This window comes from Pan paniscus, chromosome 2 (assembly GCF_029289425.2).
Source record: "Pan paniscus chromosome 2, NHGRI_mPanPan1-v2.0_pri, whole genome shotgun sequence".
NCBI classification, from domain to species: domain Eukaryota; kingdom Metazoa; phylum Chordata; class Mammalia; order Primates; family Hominidae; genus Pan; species Pan paniscus.
Window position 1 is genome coordinate 97,623,882 of NC_085926.1, and position 23,365 is coordinate 97,647,246.

The window sequence follows — 23,365 nt, forward strand, 5'->3', positions numbered from 1 at the left end:
TGCCAATGGTTTGTGACTGTGAGAAAAGAAAAATTAAAGAAAATCTTACTAGCATAATTCACATTGGACAACATGAGCACATTCCAGTCAATCCACTTTATAGACATGATCTCACTGGTCTCCCCAACATCCCTACAAGGAAATGAGGGGGACCAGTATGGCTCCACCCTTAGGTCAAAAGCCCATCCTTCACTCCCACTTGTGGCTGTGAGTGGGTGGAACACATTTAAACAGGGGAACAAATTACCATCTTCCTTGCTTTTGACCCTTTAACATGCGGGTGAGCAAGTCTGCCTTTTCCCTGCTTGAGGCCATACAATTCCCAAAACAACTTGTCTGAAATGTTGGGGGCTGAGTCATTGGCCAGTGATAGTTCTCAAACAACTGCTGGTTTGTTTCTCAACCACTGCTTGGCCATGCTGACTTGGACACAATACAGCATGTAATAAAAGTGCCTGGGATATTTTCCTCCTTGGCCCAGAGAAGACTTTTAGAAGGAAAGACAATGGTGAATATGGAAGGGGAGATGAGTGCACTAGAAAGATATGTTGCCAGCATTGTGCTCAGCCGAAGAGAAGCTTTGAGACCAAGAAATGTGAGCATATTGGGCATCTAGAAGTTCTCCCAGATAGTAGCGTAGATCTCCATTTTTCTGGGTTGTTTGTTGTTGTTGTTGTTGTTGTTGCTGTTGTTTGTTGTTGTCATTTTCTGCACTATGCTGCCTCTCAAGACTCCCTTATGTGTGCTATAAAAAAAAAAATCCATGACAGAATGGTCTATTCTCCACAAAAATAGTTACTATTGTTGTTGAGGTGTTACTAATAGTTACTAGTAGTTACAAAAATAGTTACTAATGTTGTTGAGGTGAAGTCAATGGGAAAGATAGTAGTAAAATAGCAAAAATGTATTAGATAGTATTTTTCACATTGGGAATATAAGACAATTCATTCAAAAACCAACTCCTTAGGATTCATTTTATTATCTTACACTTAAAAATATGTTTAGATTTTTCTTTCCCACACTAGAAATTAAATTGTCCTATATATTGAGGGATGAAAAGCACAGATGATTATCCGTATAAATATTGACACACATACTCACTCTATCCACATAGCTATCTGTTATGGATAAAGAACTCGGCAACTTCTAGCAGTCATCTGAGATGAGCACCATATGTGCATTATTTCACTAAAGCTTTCAGAGCTTGAGAAAAATAGCCTGAAGAATAAGATTGTTTCTTTCTGAGCCAAGGTTGCAATCTTCCAAGTCCAAGATGTGCTTGAAAATACTCATTAGGTAATTGTCAAAGCCTAGGAAGACCAGTTTAAGAATATGAAATAATATTACTACTGACTTCTCTTTTTGTGTTCAATCCAGATGGAAGCTGGACACATGAGAAGTGACGTTTGTATAATAGCAAAGAAAAGAACAGAGAACAAGGAAGCAAAACCCTTCACACCTATGTTCTCTTTATAGGATCTCATTACTGTTTGCTCTCTATAATCCCCAGAAAATAGAAAAGGTATATCTATCCAATAAGTTGTGGAAAGTCTCCCTCTGTCCTTCTATAATAGAGTTTCCAGTCATTGTTAGACAATTGCATTTCATTCATCAATAGTGGCCTATTGAAATCATCAACAGGAGAGACAGTTGTTAATATCAAATAAAGAGTCTTGCAATGGAAGTCAAAATACTTTACTCTTTCACTAACTTGGTGTATGATCTTGAGCAAGTCATTCAACCTCTCTAAGTTTGCTTGCCTCATCTGTCAAACGAGAGAGATGAGATAAATTATCTCCACAGGCATTTTCAGAACTATTCTAGTCTTTTTGCAAATTGGTTTATATTTGTAGAAAAGGTTCAATCTGTTTCTGGCATGGCAGTGACCAAGTCAGAATTTCTATTTGGGAGATGAGAAAAACACATTAACAAGATTAATAACTGTAGCTGAAAGATACATAAATATGGATTGGGGTGTATTTTTAATATCCACAAAAACTTCCATTCCTGAGTTACTTCATTAGCAACTGTTACTTCAACCATCTCGGTTGAGGTTTTCCAGTAATTCTAGGTCAGCAATTATGGACCCTACTTATTTTCTTTTTTTTTTTTTATTATACTTTAAGTTCTAGGGTACATGTGCACAATGTGCAGGTCTGTTACATATGTATACATGTGCCATGTTGGTGTGCTGCACCCATTAACTCATCATTTACATTAGGTATATCTCCTAATGCTATCCCTCCCACCTCCCCCAACCCCACGACAGGCCCCGGTGTGTGACGTTCCCCTTCCTGTGTCCAAGTGTTCTCATTGTTCAATTCCCACCTATGAGTGAGAACAGGTGGTGTTTGGTTTTCTGTCTTTGCGATAGTTTGCTCAGAATGATGGTTTCCAGCTTCATCTATGTCCCTACAAAGGACATGAACTCATTCTTTTTATGGCTGCATAGAATTCCATGGTGTATATGTGCCACATTTTCTTAATCCAGTCTACCATTGATGGACATTTGGGTTGGTTCCAAGTCTTTGCTATTGTGAATAGTGCCACAATAAACATACATGTGCATGTGTCTTTATAGCAGCATGATTTATAATCCTTTGGGTATATACCCAGTAATGGGACGGCTGGGTCAAATGGTATTTCTAGTTCTAGATCCTTAAGGAATCGCCACACTGTCTTCCACAATGGTTGAACTAGTTTACAGTCCCACCAACAGTGTAAAAGTGTTCCTATTTCTCCACATCCTCTCCAGCACCTGTTGTTTCCTGACTTTTTAATGATTGCCATTCTAACTGGTGTGAGATGGTATCTCATTGTGGTTTTGATTTGCATTTCTGTATACTACAAGGCTCCAGTAACCAAAACAGCATGGTACTGGTACCAAAACAGAGATATAGACCAATGGAACAGAACGGAGCCCTCAGAAATAATACCACACATCTACAACCATCTGATCTTTGACAAACCTTACAGAAACAAGAAATGGAGAAAGGATTCCCTATTTAATAAATGGTGCTAGAAAAACTGGCTAGCCATATGTAGAAAGCTGAAACTGGATCCCTTCCTTACACCTTATACAAAAATTAATTCAAGATGGATTGAAGACTTAAATGTTAGACCTAAAACCCTAAAAACCCTAGAAGAAAACCTAGGCAATACTATTCAGGACATAGGCATGGGCAAGGACTTCATGACTAAAACACCAAAAGCAATGGCAACAAAAGCCAAAACTGACAAATGGGATCTAATTAAACTAAAGAGCTTCTGCACAGCAAAATAAACTACCATCAGAGTGAACAGGCAACCTACAGAATGGGAGAAAATTTTTACAATCTATCCATCTGACAAAGGGCTAATATCCAGAATCTGCAAAGAACTTAAACAAATTTACAAGAAAAAAAATCAAACAACCCCATCAAAAAGTGGGTGAGGGATATGAACAGACACTTCTCAAAAGCAGACCCTACTTATTTGCTGAGAAAAATCTCTTGTATTTTCCATCCGTAAAATTTTGACACCAGTGGCCTTGTTCCATAGGGTCCAAAGGAGACTGAAAGATTGGAGGGAGGAATTAAAAAAAAGATTTATGAAGAAAGTTTAAAGGAGGTAGAAAGAGTTTGAGTGGGGAGTGTATTTAGTCTAGAAACAAAAACTATGAAGTGTGGCTTAATAAAAGTCATCAAGAATATGAAAGACCAGCTGCTCTCTATTTCCTCAAAGACTAAAACACAAGAAGACTGCTTTCAATTACAACAGCAGGTGGTGCTTTGGGTTAGACCCAAATTATTTTCTGGTTGGGTACCTGAAACAAGTCACTAACGGAGATTTTCACCACTTTAAGACTAAGACAGATATGAGGCTAATATTCGCTCATGTGTATGAAGGGCTTCTATACTGAGGCTTGTGCTAAGTATATTACATTGGTTATCATCTTTCATTCACAACAGCCCTGTAAAAAAAGTGTTACCACTATTCTCATTTTGGAGATGAGAAGACTAAGAGTCATCACATGGCTAGCAAGCAGCAGAGTGTGATATGCAACCAGGGTGTTGGACTCCAGAGCCAGCTCTCTTCACCATGAGGCTCTGCTGCCCCTCTGAGATGGAATGAGTCTCACATAATTAGCTGCAGTTTTCTTTGGAATAAGAAAGGGAAACTATTGAATTTAACTTTCAAATGTAGGAAGGCCTTTTATACAAATCCGAAGTTCTCCATCTCCACCAACTGTGAAATAATTAGAAGTGCCGGCCGGGTTCGGTGGGTCATGCCTGTAATCCCAGCACTTTTGGAGGCCAAGGCGGGAGGATGACTTGAGGGCAGGAGTTCAAGACCAGCTTGGGCAACATGGTGAAACCTTGTCTCTACTAAAAAACAAAAAGAATTAGCTGGGCCTGGCGGTGCACGCCTGTAATCCCAGCTACTCGGGAGTCTGAGGTGGCAGAGTGGCTTGAGCCCTGGGTGGTCAAGGCTGCAGTGAGCCAAGATTGTGCCACTGCACTCCAGCCTGGATGACAGACCAAGACCCTGTCTCAATAATAATAATAATGATAATAATTAGAAGTGTCTTAAGCATGCTTTTGTCACAGTATTATAATCACCTGCTCACTAACAGGGACATGTAACATGTTACATCATGATTCTGTATTATAAATATTTTAAATCCTTATAAGGTTGGGGTACTTCTGGTCTGACTTTTATGTTCAGAATTAAGTAAAAGGAATGTGAAATTAAAAAAAAAAAGAAGTGCCTTAAGTGGTTTAGAGTTGTAGAAAGATCATAGAACATATAAGCTCTCACCAGCTTTGTGACCTCAGGCATCTCCGTTAAGCTCTCCAATGCTCAATTTCCTCTCTTACCTATTGAACAGTATCTGTTGAGCATGTACACTCTCACATCAGAAATTCAACGGTAAATAAAAGCTGAAAAATCAGAAAAATAATAACAACCACACAGCATTGTTGTGTTTAGCACTCAGTGAGCACAAGCTCCCTCCCCACTTTACCTTCTGTATAAGGGATTTAGGTTGCAGAGGAAAGAACTCACTGACATTAAGTGTGAAATATGCCACGAAGTGTAGAAAAATAGAATAGAGAATCATTATCTTCTGTACGAGCTTTTTGAAAGTCCAGAGAGAAAAATCACCAGTAGGGTCATTGTTTGCTTTCTCCTTTGTATGTTCAGAATTAAATAACATGAATGTGAAATTTTTTAAAAAGAAGTGCCTTAAGTGGTTTGGAGTTGTAGAATTCTCATAGAATTTTTTCATAGCTTTATTATAGTACTTATCATATTTTAATTATTTTTACATGCCTTTCTCCCCCATAAGACTCTATATTCTACAAGTCAAAGTCTGTCCTTTGCTCCTTTCCATATTTACCAAAATTGTACCCAGCCAGGGCTTGGCACATAATAGCTACCAATAAAATATCTGTTAAAGAATGATTGAATAAAAAATAAATAAATGAAAGTTCTCAGCTGGAAAAGAAGGAAAAGAAAATCACAGGAGATAATATATAAACTGGAACTTATTTCACAAACTAAGACGTATTTCATTGAAAATAAGACTTTTCATTGAAAATGGAAATAAGTTTTTGTTTCATTTAGATGTGGAAAGACCTATAATTAGGCACAATGTGTAAGCATCCCTCATGATTGTTTAAAACTTCAGAACTCTCTTTTTGGCAGCTCTTGAGGGACAGGATAAATTTTAGGGTTTTTTTTCAAAGGAGTGGGTTGTCCTTCTGGGAAGCAGGTGGATAGGACCACAAGATTTCTTCCAGCCTGAGCTTCAGTGACTCAGTAATTCTAAATGAACCCTCAGGAATCCTCTCAATCAAATGATTCTTTCCAGTTACCCTGACTGTGCCACAAACAAGCTCACATTGAAAGAAAAGCCCAAATACTTAACCCAATATTGTCATATTGCAAACATTCTGTTTTTACCTAAGTGCATGCTTTCAGCCCAACAGAAGTGCTGTGACTGGACTTTGTCTCTATAAGACCAAAACAATAAGCTAAAAAAAAAATCAACATTTCATGAAATTAGGTTTAGGGGCCAAAAACTGAAATGAAGTTTTAGTTTGTTTGTTTGTTTTGTTCTGTTTTAGTGAATTGACTATGTACACTGTTCAGAGCGGTCAAACAGGTCCAGGTTCTGATTCTTGGATGCTACTTCAGTGCTCAGTGCTCTCGGGTCTGAAATCCCATGATGTTCTGCACTTGTTTAGGCCTGTCATGTAGCAGGTGATGGAAGGCCACCATGCCACCGAATCAAATTTAGAGCATGAATTTACAAGAAGGGCTCTCTTCTCAAATTTAGTCACTGTGTAATGAGCTCCTCCTGGGTGCCTAGTACTGTACTGGACATTTTATATATATTCTCTATATCCCTAAAAACAATCTTGTAAGGCAAGGGTCATTATTTCTATTTTAAATGTGTAACATTGGACAAATTTCCCAAGGCTATCTGTCTAGCTACCAGGTTAGAGTCAGGATTCAGACTCAAATGTATCTCTCTGCTTGCCTTCCTAAAGCAGGAGGGTTGGGGTACTGGCATCATTTATTGGCATTTGATCCTGAAAGCTGTAAAAAGATAGAACAGTATACATAAGGCATATTGAATGAGCAATTGTTAATCTTTAGTAAGAGTTTATCACTCAATTCAACCCAGTTGTACATCTTTTTCCTGCTGAAATGGACAGTAGTCAGATCTCAATAACCCGTTTCCCATTGCTATTTGTGAATTGTCAGTATTTATTTTAATGATGGAATCATTTCTTAAGGTAGAGTTGTATGTTTACTTTATAATGTCTGAATTTGGCTCCTTGTAGAGTAATTTTCTGAACGGGAATTGTGCTTCCATTACCTAATTGCAAAAAGTTGCCAAAATTTAAAAAGGCACTGGGAAGAAGAGGCGGTACAAGAATTCAAGTGGATCTCAAGGTCTCACTCTTAAAAGAAATGGAAATATTTTTGGACTGGATTAGCATGACTGAATTATCATCCTATTTGCTGGCGTAATTGCAGCTGGGAGGGGAGAATGAAAGGCATTGCTTTTCTACCCACTTCCTCCAGTGATACTTAAAACTGAACTATGCTATTCATAAAGTAAATCTTTCTGAGTAGTTTGCAGATTTTACCATCTTTAAAAATGTTAATATACCATTTTAGTGCCTCATTCTGAGGAATAAATTTATTCTTAATATAATAAAAACTCAGAAAAAATGACATCAACCAACTAAAATGAAAGCTCAGACTCTAAGAAAACAAATGCAGATGATGCAAAATGCAGCATTGGAAGCTAATGGAAAGGAATACTTCTTAACACTGTCTTACCATCATCCAAAGCAATGAGAAGGAATAAGAATTTACATGCTTTTGGTATGCCCCAAATCTTAATATCTTCCAAATGCCATATATTTCAGGCTTCTACTTTTAATTCTCTATGTAGAATCATGAAATAATATTATTTTAGTCACATTATACTGGATAGTAAATATATTATTTCTATCCTTGCTAATCTTATGTCTTTTTTAGTTTCTGCATGATCTTAGAAATTTGACAAATATAAATGTGTCAACGTGAAGTTAAGAAGTGAGACTCACCCGTCCCTGCACAGTCTATACTATGCCCTTTCGCAATAGGTATTTTTTCTACCTTTTCTCTCTGTCTCATGTTATGGAATTGTAGAGTCTTTTTATTAATTCTCCTATGTTGGTTTTCCATTTAGAATTCTTCTTCTGATACCTTTCCACATAGTGTAAATGATTTTGTTTTCAATCCATACATACAGAACTTTCCTCTGGATACTAAAAGCCTATGGCCAAATCATGTTGATTTTATTTATTTAAGTTTATAATATGGTAATAAATAGAGTAAGTTCTTAATAAGAGTGCTAGTTTATTTACCATGGCAGTTCTCTGTGATTAAATAAATATGAATATAATAGTCAGACTACTTTACCCATGTGAGGCACATAGCAAGGGAGTTGGCAACATTTTTAACCATATGAGAGGTTTTATTTTTATCTTTGTTGTTTTCAATATTACATAAAATACTTTTGGCTCTAATAAATCTTAATATTATCTCCCTCATCAAGTAGTAGGACAAAATCTCCTACAGGTAGCTAGCTTTGAAAAATCCACACAAAACCAAAATCATTGTAATCAATTGTAACCAAGCATCAACTCACTTCATCAGAACTAATCACATAGCCCTAAATAAGTCCTAAAATTTCCCAGACAATGCATAGTAAATTTAAACAACATGTCGCATCCTCAAAATAATAATAGAACCATTTTTTACCATTAGTTACATTTTTTACCAAAGACCTGCAGACATCTTTTAATATAATTTACTACAATACACTATGTGATACTAATGATACATTTCATTCAACTTAGTATAAACCTTGTTAACAATGTATGAAAACAAAGAAAAGAGAACAATAAAGTAGCTAATCATTTATTTCACTCCAAGTTGCTTTATTTAATAGATTTCAGAGAGAGTAAATTTAGAGAAAGATTGAATTCACAAAGGAGGAAAGACCCTGGGGAGAGGGTCTTATGAAAACCAGAAGTCAAAGAAATGCCTTCCTTATCCTATCCTAAGAAGAACAGTGAAGATTCGGTAGGAGGTCTCTCAAGGCCCAGAGGCAAAGGAATACAGTCTTCAGAGCAAGAGAACATTAGGAGCAAGTGGACTGGACCACACAGTGGGCACTCCAGCTATAAGTGCTCAGTGTGATCATCACAATGACTTTGGCGGAGCTCTATAACTGCTCATCTCTTATTACTTTTTTTCTTTTTTAAGACAGGGCCTCACTCTGTCACCCAGTGGCGTGATCACAGCTCACTGTGGCCTCAGCCTCCCTAGCCTTAGGTGATCCTCCCATCTCAGCCTCCCAAGTAGGTGGGACTACAGGCACATGCCACCATGCCTGGCTAATTTTTGTTTGTTTGTTTTTGGGGGGGTTCTCTTTGTTTGTTTTTGAGACAGAGTCTCACTCTTGCTGCCCAGGCTGCAGAGCAATGACACGATCTTGGCTCACTGCAACCCCTGCCTCCCTCCCAAAGTGCTGGGATTACAGGCATGAGCCATTGCACCCAGCCAATTTTTTTGTTTTTTATAGAGTAGGGAGTTTCGCTACGTTGCCCGGGCTGGTCTTGAACCCCTGCACTCAAGTGATCCTCCTGCCTTAGTCTCCCAAAGTGCTGGGATTACAGGCATGAGCCACGGCATCCGGCCTGTAACTGCCCATCTCTGAAAATCCAAAGGCAATGTGGAGCCACCTAGCGGCAGACCAACCAATGGTTTCCAGGTCAAAGAATTAAAATTCAAATCTTTCCTCAACTACTTATTGCCTTTTTGACATTAGACAAGTCACTGAAACTCTTTTAGCCCATATTTCCTAATCTGCAAAATATTGATAATAATAGTGTTTGTGCTAAGGATTGTAAGATAATGGAGGCAAAATGCACTTTGTGTGCTGTTAGGCATCATGCAAATATTACTTATCCTTATCTGTTTGTGTGTGTGTGTGTAAAACTTTCACATGTCACAAATGGAGAGGAGTAGATGAGAGAATTGCACTCCATGTGATGAGGTTGAGAGTGGGGAGCTATGCCTGGGCAGGAGGCTGCGGATGTGCACACCAGAGCACCTAGGAATATATACACTAGGTGCTGGCAGTATAAGACTCTGCTGTGCTCTTAGTATCATCCAACTGCTTGCACACGTAGCTGATACAGACCAGGGAAAACTGACACCATCTTTATTCAGGGTTCAAACTGAAAAGCAGCATTTCAGTGAGGACTTGGTGAGAAATGTATTATACTAATAACATTATAATAACAACCAACTTAACATAGTTGTAAAAATTAATGAAACCATTTAAGCAAGAGCATAATAAATGTTTATCATTTTGGCAATTTTGCAACTAGTTGTTCAGCTACTGTCAATAGTTCCTTGTACTCTGCATCTTCCAACATACTTGATGGATTATTATCCCCATAAAGTGCCCGTAAAAGAAAGCAGCTCAAGAGAGTTGGCTTATTTAGGATTCTATCGACCAGCTGTTACATCCACCAGCACTTCACCCGTATGATCATCAATATTCATGCAAAATCCCAAAATGCCTCCCAAACCTTTAAGGGAATAAAATGTTCCAAATAGCTATAAGTTTAGCTGTGTTTTGTGTTTTAATACAATGAAAATATGAAATCTATGTTATATGTGGAAACACATATCTACTCTCAAATTATGCCAAATGATAATGTATTTATTGCTTACTGTTGTAACAAACTACCACAAATGTAGTGTCATCGAACAACACAAATTTAGTATCTTACCATTCTGGAGATCAGAAATCCACAAAAGTTTTACAGAGCTAAAACCAAGGTGTCAATAAGGCTGCATTCCTTCTGGTGGCTCCTGGGGCAAATGTTTCCTCGTCTTTCCAGCTTCTGAAGCTGCCTGCATTTTTTACCTTGTGGACTCTTCTTCCAACTTCAGAGCGCATCGCTCAAACCTCTGCTTTCAGCATCACATCTTCCTTTCTGACTTTTACCCTCCCTCTATAAGAACCCTGGTGATCAGATTGGGCCCACCCAAGCAATCCAGGATAGTCACCCAATCTCAGGATCTCAAGATCCTTAACTTAATACACCTGCAAAGTCCCCTTTGCCATGGAAAACAATATATTCATAGATTCTGGGGACTGAGACATGAACATTTTGGGAGGTTCATTATTCAGCATGCCACGGCTAGTTTACTGTATTATTATTACTTCATCTCTGAAGGAAAATAATGCATTGGCAGCATTAAAAATTTTGTTCAACTATGCCCAATGAGCCCATGTGATTGAGCTCCGTAATCATCATGTTCAATTCTTCCTGCCTAAGTCAGTCCAACTCAGGATTTCTCACCCTCAGCACTATTGAAATTTGGACCAGATATTTCTTTGCTGTAGGAGGCTGACCTGTGCATTGTGAGAGTTTTAGAAACATCCCTGGACTTTTACTAGATGCCCATAGACATTCTCCCCTCCCCAGCTGTGACAATCAAAAGTATCTCCACACATAGCCAAATGTCCCATAGATGGACAAAAATCACCCTCAATAGAGAACCACTATTCTACACAGAAAGCAGCCAAATTATTGTAATGGCCCCTTTAAGGCAATAACTCTTAGAAAGCAAAAGATCCAGCGATATTAATTAATGACTAATTTAAAAGGGCAAGTGTAAGTCATTTATCTTAGCATTTTTGGCTAAATTTACTACTAATTTTATTCGTCCAAGGAAGTAAGAGTTGAGTTTTATTCACTGACACTAACTCATGGCCTGTTCGAGTGTAGGGTTACACATGAGGCATTTAATTCTTTGGATATCAGACTAAGAGTAGAAACTTAGTATGCAACGTCTCCAAAAGCTGTGAGCCCTTAGTGGCAGGAATCAAGTCATACTGTCTTTGTTTCCACAGACCATAATCTCCTCAATCTTAACCCAGCATTATTTCCATTATACTGTGATTGTTCTCAGGCACAGAGGTGATAGCATCTCTAAAAAGATACAGACCAGGCCCTGGAACCCATTTCTTGGTTAATCCCCTAGGCATTAATTCCCAAGCTTTAGTCATTTGTACACTTCTTTTCATAATTTTTGCCGTTATTTATTTGGAATTTATCTTTAAATTGACTTACTTTTTTAAACATAAATACTACTTTAGCAATATGTAATTCTTCTAAAACACATTAAATTAAATATATGGCTATAAATTATTTAACATTCATCCACGTGCCATTTAAAAGTTTCTCAATATTAGATGCACATATGATACTTTGAAAAACACAGACCTGGATGCAACCAACATCAGCAAAGCCTGAATTTTTAACTTTGAACTCTAAAAATGTCTTCCCATCTATTCAACTTCCTCACAGACGAGAGAACAGCAAAGGACAGTGAACCAAACTGCTCATGGAGAAATGCTGAAAGCGGTCACACCCAGAAAGACAAACTCGGGCTACTGTTTACACACTTTACCTAAAAATCTTCCTTTTTATTTTTCTTTAAAATATGACAGTTAAAATGCATGCCCTTAAAAACCAGCATTTCCAAACAATTTTTACTGACACATTCCACATAAGACATCAGCCCGATAACTATAGACAAAGCAAACTGAAAAATTAGCATTTCCCAAAGTGTATGCCACTGTTTGTTAGTTCTACAGGATCTTAATAGGCATTACATGAGGAAGAGTGGGTGGAGAATGGGGTAAGATCTGTGGTCAAATAGGATTAGGAAATGTTATTAAACAAAGTTAAAATGACATATTTATTACAAAACTTCTGATACTTTAATATTCTTCCGTGCTTTGTGAAACTTAAAGGAAAATATATATTAATCAGTCAGTCCTAAATTTATGTGATAAAAAACATTTTTTTCTCTAAGAGCATTTCATGAGACTAATGTTCTAAGGAATGTATTTTGGGAAATCCTGATCTATCTAGATTAGAAAAAAATTTATTTTCCTCAGATGAAGGTGGGAACAAATTCTAGGGTAATGGATATTTTAAAATGCATTCTACCTTAGTTTTTAAAGTCCCTAGAGGTACAGGCTGTCTTTTCTTGATTAACTTTGATAATCACTGCCTTGCACCCCCAGGGACTCAAAAAATATTATTGGATGTGGATGATGAACATGAAAGCCAATGTGGCAGTTATTTTACTGGTGGTAGCATGGTTTGTATTGGCTACCTCTTTGCTTTGAGAAGTAATTAACTTTCATTTTATCTTAACTCATAATGTTCCACAGAATGTGGGCCCTAGTAATCTAAAATCAATCTTTGTTGTAGCTGATATCACCTGAGGAGCATAAATGGACAGCTGTTAAAATTCATGGAATCAGCAAACAGGATATTTTCCCTGGAGGACTCTTACTTCCTCTCTGTGCACAATGCACAAACCTGCAAGAGGAATTCTAAATGGAGATTAAAGCCATGAAATTAGTTAATGTAACAAATTTAATTTTCCTAACAACCACAGTTGACCCCTGAACAATGTGGATTTGAATTGCAAGGGTCTGCTTATACATGAATTTTTTCAACCAAGCACAGCTTGAAAATTCAGTATTCACAGGATACCAAAAGGCTGACTTTTCCTGTATGCAAGTTCTGCAGGGCTGATGGCGGGCTTGAGCATGCACGAATTTCTAGAACCAATCCTCTGGGTATACCAAGGGATGACTGTGTTGCCTACGGTTTGAGGTGAAATTGTGAAAGTGAATGAGATAATGTGGCCAAAATACTGAGCCCAGAACGCCTTCTAAGACAGGTGAACCACAAAATGTCATCCTCAAATGGCTTTTAGCAGCAGAAGCCATATGAGAGATGTAGCAAGTGATATTGTCATCAAACTGATAGTCATGATACCATGAATTCTTATATAGGGTGTACTACCCAACTGTTGTGTGAGCTTGGGTAAATCACTTTGCTTTTCTAGGATCCAGTTTCACCTATGGAATGAGAAAGCTGGGGAAGAAGTCATCTAGCATCTTGCTACTCAAAGTGTGGTCCATGGACCAGCAGCATCAGCATCACCTGGGATCTTCTTGGAAGAAATGTAGAAACTCAGGCCTCACCCCAGAATCTGCCTTTTTATAAGACCCCCAGGTGGGCCAGTACACAGGTTTGGTAACTCTGTTCCTGGCCCCTCAGACCACTCTCTATCTACCTCACTGCCACCCAGCCACCCTCATGGGGCTTCATTCTAAGGGAAGAATTAGCAGTGAGATTTTTTTTTTTTAAAGCCTCTAGTAATCCAAGCCCTCTCTTTCAACAGGTAAGGTAACTGAGGCCCAGAGAGGTAAAGTTGATTTCCTGAAACCAAACAGCTAATTAGGAACAGAACCCAGATTTTGTTATTAGTTTTCCAGTGTGCTTTATTATAACGTTTCAAGAGAATGGTACCAAAGGGATAGGATCAAATTGCCAAGTGTTAATGTTACAACAAATGAATACCAATGCTTTCTTCTTGCAGAAAAGCCCCTTTTTAAGCCTAAAATGACTGTTTTTTAATGAAATTACATTATTCCTGGAGATACTTAGAGAAGAGTTGTGTTACAGGGTACCTCATTCCTCTTCCAGGTGGTAGTAAAGCCTCAATACTTGGGCCAGATGTTTACTCTCCTCTTTCCTCTGTCTCTCACCACCAAGCCCTACTCACACACACCAACCACAACCACCACCACCACCAAGTGTAATTCAATTACGAAAACTGGCAGAAACTACATGCATCCATGGTACAGGATGCTCACAAGCCCAGTTTTAATCAATAACTCCTCAGCAACCTGCATTTACCTTGTCTAAAACAACTGAAACCTTCTGTAGCTCAAAAAACCAAGTATATCTCAAACAACCACAGAAAAATGGATAGCAGGCTGAGAAAATAATATTATAGCCATATCTAAACTAATATTGAGTTTAATGGACATTTGTATATTCCCTGGTATCAAGTCTCTTTTGCCTTGGGGCAATCTTTTCTTTTCCATTTTTTCCCTCTCCTTTTTTCATTCTTGTCACTGACAGTGACCAAGAAAAAAGGCAAGTTAGTACTATCAAAATCAGGAAGAGTAACAAAACCATTTGAATGAACAATTGATCACACTGCATTTGGCCTTAGCAAGTCAAATGTGTTCTTCAGTTTGCCTCAAGACTATTCTAGGTTTTGCCTGGGAAAAAGTCCTAGGTACTATACAGTCATGAGCTATATAAAGACGTTTTGGTCAACCACAGACCGCATATATTATAGTAGTTCCGTAAGATCACCATAGAGCTGAAGTCTGTAGCCTAGTGAAGTTGTAGCCATTGTAACATCATAACACAACATATTACTCAGGTGTTTGTGGCAAGGCTGGTATAAACAAACCTACTGCACTGCCAGCGGTATAAAAGTATTGCACATGGCCGGACGCGTGGCTCACGCCTGTAATCCCAACACTTTGGGAGGCCAAGGCAGGCAGATCATTTGAGGTCAGGAGTTCAAGACAAACCTGACCAACATGGTGAAACCTTGTCTCTACTCAAAATATAAAAATTAGCCAGGCATGGTGGCGTGTGTTTGTAATCCCAGCTACTTGAGAGGTGCGTGGTTGTAATCCCAGCTACTGGAGAGGCTGAGGCAGGAGAATCGTTTGAACCTGGGAGGTGGAGGTTGCAGTGAGCCAGGATTGTGCCATGCACTCCAGCCTGGGCGACAGAGTGAGACTCCGTCTAAAAAAACAAAAATAAAAACAAAAGTATAGCACATGTAATTATGTACAGTTCATAAAATTTGATGATGGTAAATGACTATGCTATTGCTTATGTATTTACTATACCATATTTTTATCATTATTTTAGAGTGTACTCCTTCTAAATATATAAAAAAAGTTAACTGTAAAACAGCCTGAAGCAGGTTTTCCAAAAGAAGGCATAGGATATGACAGTTCCATGTGTATTACAGTCCCTGAAGTTCTTCCAGTGGGACAAGATGTGAAGATGTGGGTGTGGAAAACAGTGATATTGATGATCTTGACCCTGTGTAGGCCTAGGCCAATGTGTGTGTTTGTGTTTTTAACAAAAGAAAAGTCTAAAAAGTAAAAAGATAAAAGAATTTAAAAATAGAAAAACGCTTATAAGGATACAAAGAAAGAAACATTTTTGTACTGCTGTACAATGTTTGTTTTAAGCTGTTATTTTAAAAGATTCAAAATGTTAAAAAATTAAAAGGAAGAAATGTTACAATAAGCTAAGGTTAATTTATTATTGAAGAAAAATAATGTTTATAAATTTAATGAAGCCAAAGTATACAATGTTTGTAAAGTCTACAATAATGTGCAGTAGTGTCTTGGGTGTTCACATTCACTCACCACTCACTCACTGACTCACCCAGAGCAACTTCAAGTCCTGCAGGCTCCATTCATGTAAAGTGCCCTATACAGGTATACTATTTTTAAACTTTTATACCGTATTTTTACTGTAACTTTTCTATGTTTAGATACACAAATAGTTAGTACTGTGTTACAATTGCCAACAGTATTCAGCACAGAAACTTGCTGTACAAGTTTGTAGCCTAGGAGCAACAGGCTATACCTATAGCCTAGGTGTGTAGTAGGCTCTACGATCTAGGCTTGTGTAAGTACACTCTATGATGTTCACACAGTGACAAAACTGCCTAATGACGCATTTCTCAAAACACATCACTATCATGCGACAGATAATTGTACTTACAACAAAGAAAAAGTGGCTGGGTGCAGTGGCTCACACCTGTAATCCCAGCACTTTGGGAGACTGAGGCAGGCAGATCATTTGAGGTCAGGAGTTCGAGACCAGCCTGGCCAACATGATGAAACCCCATCTCTACTAAAAATATAAAAATCAGCTGGTCATGGTGCCTGTAGCCCCAGTTACTCAGGAGGCTGAAGCAAGAGAATCACTTGAACCTGGTAGGTGGAGGTTGCAGAGAGCCGAGATCGCACCACTCCACTCCAGTCTGGGCAACAAAGTGAGACTCCATCTCAAAAAAAAAAAGAAAAGAAAAAAAGAACTGCATGGTGCCATGTGCACGCTTTGAAAATGATCTTTTTCTCCTCCCTCATAGCATTTAACATGATCATCACATCAGAGAATTGTCAAACTAAATGTGTCAAATCAAAAGTTAATTTCAGTGTTTGTTTTATGCCTGATAAATCTAAATTATCAATTATCTTCCTCATTCTTCAATTCTTTGCTACCTGCAAATCTTTGTACCTTTGAGGGATTCTTTGTTCTTAACCTCTTCATCTTATATAAGATTGCAGGGCTTTATTGATAGATCAGAATTCTTCAGTGTGACAAGATTAGGTGATTTACAAAGTTTAGCCAAATAATAAAAATGTCTAGCATGAAAGGAAGCTAAGAACTGAGCAAAATGCATACCTTCTTGGTTCTCAAGAAATTTTTTACTACTGGCAGGAGTAAAACCTGCAGTAAACTCTTATAAAAGACAGATGTTAGGGAATATAATTAACATCCTCTGTGAGCAAATATTTTCTTTTGTTTAGTAATAGTTAAGAGTACTCATCTTAAACCACAATCCAACCAAATAATAAATAAATTTTCCTACCAAGATCCTATAGGAGTACTACTTAATGGAAATATGAGAGCCACATATATAATTATAAATTATCTAGCAGTCACATTTAAAAAGTAAAATGAAACAGGTTAAATTAATTTCAATAATATATTTTATTTAGCCAATATTTCTCAAATATTGTCATTTCAACATGTAATCAAAATAAAAATTACTCAAGAGGTATTTTATATTAGTCATAGTAGTCCCCACAAAACATGTTAATCTTAAGAGGTTAGAAGAAAATGGTAAATTTAAGAGAAAAGCATAAATGATTTTTAAACAATTTAAAAGCCATTTTTGGTAATAAACCAGTGTTTAAGTCTTAAGATAATTGAATTGTCATGGTCTCTTGTTTTTTGTATCAAAAAATTCCAAGAGAAAACTGAAGAATTTTTTCACCATCATGGGTGAGATTTGCAGTTAGTGGTCAGGTTTCTCCACAAAAAATAAAAATAATTAAAAATCAGAAGACCAGCTGGATTGGATGTTCTTTCTTCTCCTTCCCTCCCTCTTTCTCTTACTCTCTCTCTCTCTCCCTCTTTCCCTCCTTCTCTTTTCCTGCTTTCCCGGTCCTCTCTCCCTCCTACTTTTGTTTCTATCATAGCATTGCCACAATTTTTAATCATTCGTTTATTTGTTGTTTTCCTTCTTTTTAACATGTATTGCACAAAATATAGGCTCTGTAGAGCAGGAACCAAAGGTTTTGTTCATCGTTATATCTAGAATACTTGCCCCCAAGCCTGGCACATAAGAATCACTGAAAATTTGTTAAAGAATTAAAAAACAGCCTGGGAGCGGTGGCTCACACCTGGAATCCCAGCAAGCTGGGAGGCTGAGGTGGGCAGATCACTTGAAGTCAGGAGTTTGAGACCAGCCTGGCCAAAATAGTGAAACCCTGTCTCTACTACAAATACAAAACTTAGCCAGGCGTGGTGGCAGGTGCCTGTAATCCCAGCTACTCAGGAGGCTGAGGCAGGAGAATTGCTTGAAGCCGGGAGGCAGAGGTTGCAATGAGCCAAGATTGCACCACTGCACTCCGGCCTGGGCGACAGAGTGAGGCTCCACCTCAAAAACAATTAAAAAAACAAAGTAAGGAGTATCAGCTAGGTGAGTATAAAGGTAAATCGTTTTTTCATTAAAAACTCTAGAATTCTAAATATTGTTTATCCTAACATCTGATAGACTAAACAGAAAGAGTGAAGATATCAAAAGTTTCAACTTCTGTAGCACTTTCCATTCCTGGATATTTAAGAATAACTTATTTCAAATATTCTCAAGATTAACAGGATTTAGAGCTTCTCCAGGTCCTATCCTCAAGGGTAGGAAGGATCTGCTAGGGGCCCCTACCAGGAGAAGCCTGGACAGAAGAGGACAAGTCTGACAGTTGGGATATTTTCACCTAGAGCAACCAACAGCTGCTAAGGCAGAAAGAGAGCTTGAAACAAGGCCAAAGAGGGAAACCAAAGATGGAAGAGCAGATTGGAGGGAACATCCCTCTGAGGGGACAGGCAGACAGCACAGCACCAAAGATGTTGGAGGCCTGTTTGCATATGGCCAGCCACTGGTGGGAGATTCCATCTACCAGGGCTCCAGCAAAGAGAGACTGGGCAGCCATTCATCAGTCCCCGGGGTTACGCGATTAATGCGCCATCATAACAGAAACGAAGACCAGGCATGCCCACACCAGATTCTGACTACCAGAGTTTAAGGTGGTAACCGAAGTTTCAGAAATAGACGCATTAGTTTGTAATTCATGAAACAGATTTAGGTATAACCGATTCAGCTCTACTTTGTCATACTTTCACCACCAACCTCTTAAACCCACTTTTTTCTTGAGTTTTCACATTTAACAAAAATAACTTGTTGTAATTTAGTCCATTTGCTATAATCCCCACCTGAAATATACACAAAATTTAAAATAACACAAAGAACTTGAGTGTATATTTGAGCTATCAAATGTTTCCTGTTAACTACAGGAGATATTAAAGGGGTAGCTGCTACAAAGAAAGCTTTGGAATGATTAGATCTGCTAATAAACTTTATAAGTTTATGACTCAGAATTAAATTAGTCAGCTTAGGAAGTTAAAAGGAAAACAACCAAATTGTTTAAAATGCTGGAATTGCCTAAAGAGATGGGGGAAGCTGAGATAAAAGCATGTTTTAGGGAGTTAACTGAAAATGCTCTGGCACTAGAAAGGTGATTTGAGACTCTTTCCGCACCTAGGAGTGACTCTAGCTTGAAAAATACACAATTCTAACAATGAGGACTACAAATTCTCACTGACCAAAGATAGTTAAAAGACATGAGATACTCAAGATTCAGTGCACCTGCTTACATCTTGGAAGACCAATTTCTTTGGAAAAATTTGTGGATACACATTCGAGCATTTCTTCTTCACTTCTTAATTTATAACCCAGTTCATACCAAATTATATTTTTCTTCTTTTTTTAATAACACTTTAAGTTCTGGGGTATGTCTGCACAGTGTGCAGGTTTGTTACATAGGTATACATGTGCCATGTTTGTGTGCTGCACACATCAACTCATTTACATCAGGTATTTCTCCTAATGCTATCCCTCCCCCAGCCCCTCACCCACTGATAGGCCCCAGTGTGTGTTCCCTGCCCTGTGTCTATGTGTTGTCATTGTTCAATTCCCACCTATGAGTGAGAACATGCGGTGTTTGGTTTTCTGTCCTTTTGATAGTTTGCTGAGAATGATGGTTTCCAGCTTCATCCATGTCCCTGCAAAGGACAGGAACTCATCATTTTTTACAGCTGCATAGTATTCCATGGTGTATATGTGCCACATTTTCTTAATCCGATCTATCATTGATGGACATTTGGGTTGGTTCCAAGTCTTTGCTATAGTGAATGGTGCCACAATAAACATACGTGTGCATGTGTCTTTATAGCAGCATGATTTATAATCCTTTGGGTATATACCCAGTAATGGGATGGCTGGATCAAATGGTATTTCTAGTTCTAGATCCCTGAGAAATCGCCACACTGTCTTCCACAATGTGTATTTTTCTTCTTACTGATAGCACTAGTGCTACCTGGCCAGCTCAGAATACAAATATTTGTGTAAGAGAAATAGAATTGATGTCAGAGAAGGATCTAGAGTAAGTATTCAAGTCATTCACTGATTCGAAAGGAAATTATGAAGGATGCCAAAGTAACAGAAAGCTGGATCTCTGCCCTCAATTTCCTTATGTTCTAACTGGAGAGAGAAAATATACACAGTTAGAAGCTAAACCACTCCATTAAAAAATTAACACAATAGTAGCCCCCAAGCTCCATCACATCACTGTATTTGATTTTCTCTATAACACTTGTCACCATCTGAAATTGCTCTGTGTATGTACTGTATGTATATTTCTTATTTATGACATGTCTTTCCTATTAGAATGTATGCTCCATAGGAGAGACTGAGACTGTTGAATGACGAATGTCAGTGTTAACGTTGAATAAAATAGATCACCTGCAGCTGTATATCATTAGGTACTCAAAAGTGATGCCGATAACATGAGCTCCAAGCATTAGAGGAGGAGTACAGTGAAGTTTTATAGTCAAGGAATGCTCCATAGAAGCAGGGAAGATAAGTCAAATTTGAAGAAGTAGAGAAGGACCACCAAAATGAAGGAGGATGTGAAAAGCAGAAACAAGTGCCACTGGTAGAATAGGCTAGCTCCTGGGTTTCTCCATGTGATAAATTCAAAACTAAAACTTCCTCTCACCACACCCACCGCATATGTTCATTAAAATACCATTCTCTCCATCACATGTATCCAAACTCTACAGCCACTTCCCTACTTTGCTACTACCCAACAGCCAAGGATTGTCCAAGTTCTAGAGACTCTACTCCAGCCATTTCTCTCTCATCTGTATACTCTCCTCCACTCACACCATCAACATTTGAACCAGCCCTCATTAACATTTACTTTAGGTTATCTAAAGGCAAACACTGCACTTGTAAATCACAGCCTGTCTCTGCCTTAGTCTTCTCATCTGTACAGTGAGGAGCTTAGAGGGACTACATCTGTCCACCTTCCTCTTCCTGCTCTCACATCATAGAATTTTATGATGTTTCTGTCCTCTGCAGAACCTAGCACTGCACTTTGGACAGACAGGTGATCAAAGGTTATTTTACATGGATATAATTAACACCAGATAATACTATGAGAAATTATCTAAGAGCTTCAACTCAAAGACCTTTTAGAGACATTTCTTTCTTAGGCTTTATTTTACTCTCCCAAATACATTTGTACTCTGAGCACAGGGCTTTCTCCATTCTAACCAAAAATATAGTTAATTTTCCATTCTGGGGAAAAAACCGAGCTAAAACTTTTTAATCACAAAATTTTAAGAATCAAGTAAATTCTCCATTCTGAATAAATATCGACATCCTCTCTCTCTCTCCCCCGCCCCACCTCACATACACATACACAGACACACACACTCTTACACAAACATATCGTCTTTTTTAACATTTTAAGTACAGATCAAACAGTCTAGTGATAATTAATACAGAGTCCTGCTCATAATGTGTGCTGAAATTCCTGACTGTTGATGAAATAATTAGATGAATAAAAAACAAGATTAGAGAGCAGTGCCTCCCCAGTGCTAATGTGCGCATGAGTCATCTAGGGATGTCACGAAAAGGCAGACTCCAATGCAGTCGGTCTGGACTGAGACCGGAGACTCTGCATTTCTAACTCCCAAGTGATATAGAAACTGCTGCTCTGAGAACCAAGATGCTAACAACAAGGTACGAGGGCACAGGGAAGCTCAGAGATCCTCGTGGAAACTCTCTCATTTTTATAGATGCAGAGCATGAAATAGCGTGAAATGCACGTATACCTATGTAACAAACCTGCACGTTCTGCACGTGTATCCTCTTGCTTTTTTTATTTTTTTAGAAGAAAAAAAAAAGAACTCGCATGAAATGGTGTGCTCCAGGTTCCACAGCTGGTGCTCACAGAAAAGGGACAAGCACAGACAGACAAACACTCCACTGGGAGTCACAGGCTCACCCTCCCACCGCATAGACATGCACCCTCACGCTCTTCTGGCCCCACTTGGTACGTGAAGTCACCTTTTAGATGAGCAGCAAGTTTCTCACCACCTTCTACTGTGAGAGGAGAGAAGTCTTCATGTATCATCTTTGTTACTTACTTGTCTCAGTGGGCTTAACCTCCAAACCACCAAAACAGAATCAGAAAGAAAACTCCTAATTCTGCCAAACCCATTTGGCTGCCTTTTTTCCATTTTTACCACCTTTACCAAAATCTCAAGAGAGAAGATGACTGTTTTTGAAATTTCTTAAATCAGCTGATTATGAAATCTGAAAGGCCCAGACTTAGACATGCTGTCACTACCAAAACATGGCTGAGTCATCCTTTAAGTTGTGTTGTGTGCATGCATGTGTTTGCATACATACACACACCCTGGCCATGTGTATGCTGGACATTTGGACCACGTTCTGGTTATTTTCTGGAAGTTCCGTCTCTACACGTGGGCTGTCTGACTTACACTTGGTAAGTTCTAGTAGCTTCCCACGTATAGGCCTTCTCACTCTTACCCCCGTAGCTTCATGATTTTGCGTCAGGCTCCTAAGGTCAGAAGGAGTTGTTTACAACATGAAAAGCAAAACAAGAGGAATATCCAGACAATAGCATGAATTTCTTTTCCTCTGATAAGGACCAGAGGTCACTCACAGCTCACTGAGAGAGCATCTAAAATCATAGCAAGGCCCCGGCTGAGGCAACTGGGAAACACACTCATTTTTAGTTTAGTCTATTAAGAAAAAGATCAGTCTTGAATTCATTTGGTTTCAATTTACTTTTCACAAAACACATATGTAGTAAAAGATCTTGGGTTTGTGTTTTCCTTTCTGCTTGCAAATTTCATCCCATTTAAAACATGAAAGGAGAAAAATAATGGTGCTAACTAGAGCCAAACAAAATATGGGTGGTCACAGTACAAACTTTCCCTTAGAAAGCTTTACCCCTACACATAATGGGTGAGAATTTTCCTTACTAGAGAAAGAGAGGCATGTCCTTTGGCAGTGGAGTATTTTGTTATCAATGAGACACAACACATGCCTGCAGGGATCTGCATTCTCCTCCACTTCTTAGAACCCCAGAGTCTGTAATACAAAAATGGAAATTAGAGTAAGCAGAGGTTTCATTGAGTGAGAGGTGTTATCCTCC

General features: G+C 38.4%; 1 protein-coding gene across 8 annotated transcripts in view; it reads left to right on the top strand.

Annotated features, from left to right (window-relative positions):
* Positions 1-23,365, top strand: part of COL8A1 (collagen type VIII alpha 1 chain) — a 160,795-nt gene that overhangs the window by 39,725 nt on the left and 97,705 nt on the right. For 4 of the 8 annotated variants that reach the window (XM_063602484.1, XM_063602487.1, XM_063602486.1 and 1 more), the window contains one exon: positions 13,501-13,670. The exons of the other annotated variants lie outside the window; for them this stretch is intronic. The gene's annotated coding sequence lies outside the window, so the exon portion shown is untranslated. The remainder of the gene's footprint in view (positions 1-13,500; positions 13,671-23,365) is intronic. 8 annotated transcript variants of the gene reach the window in all.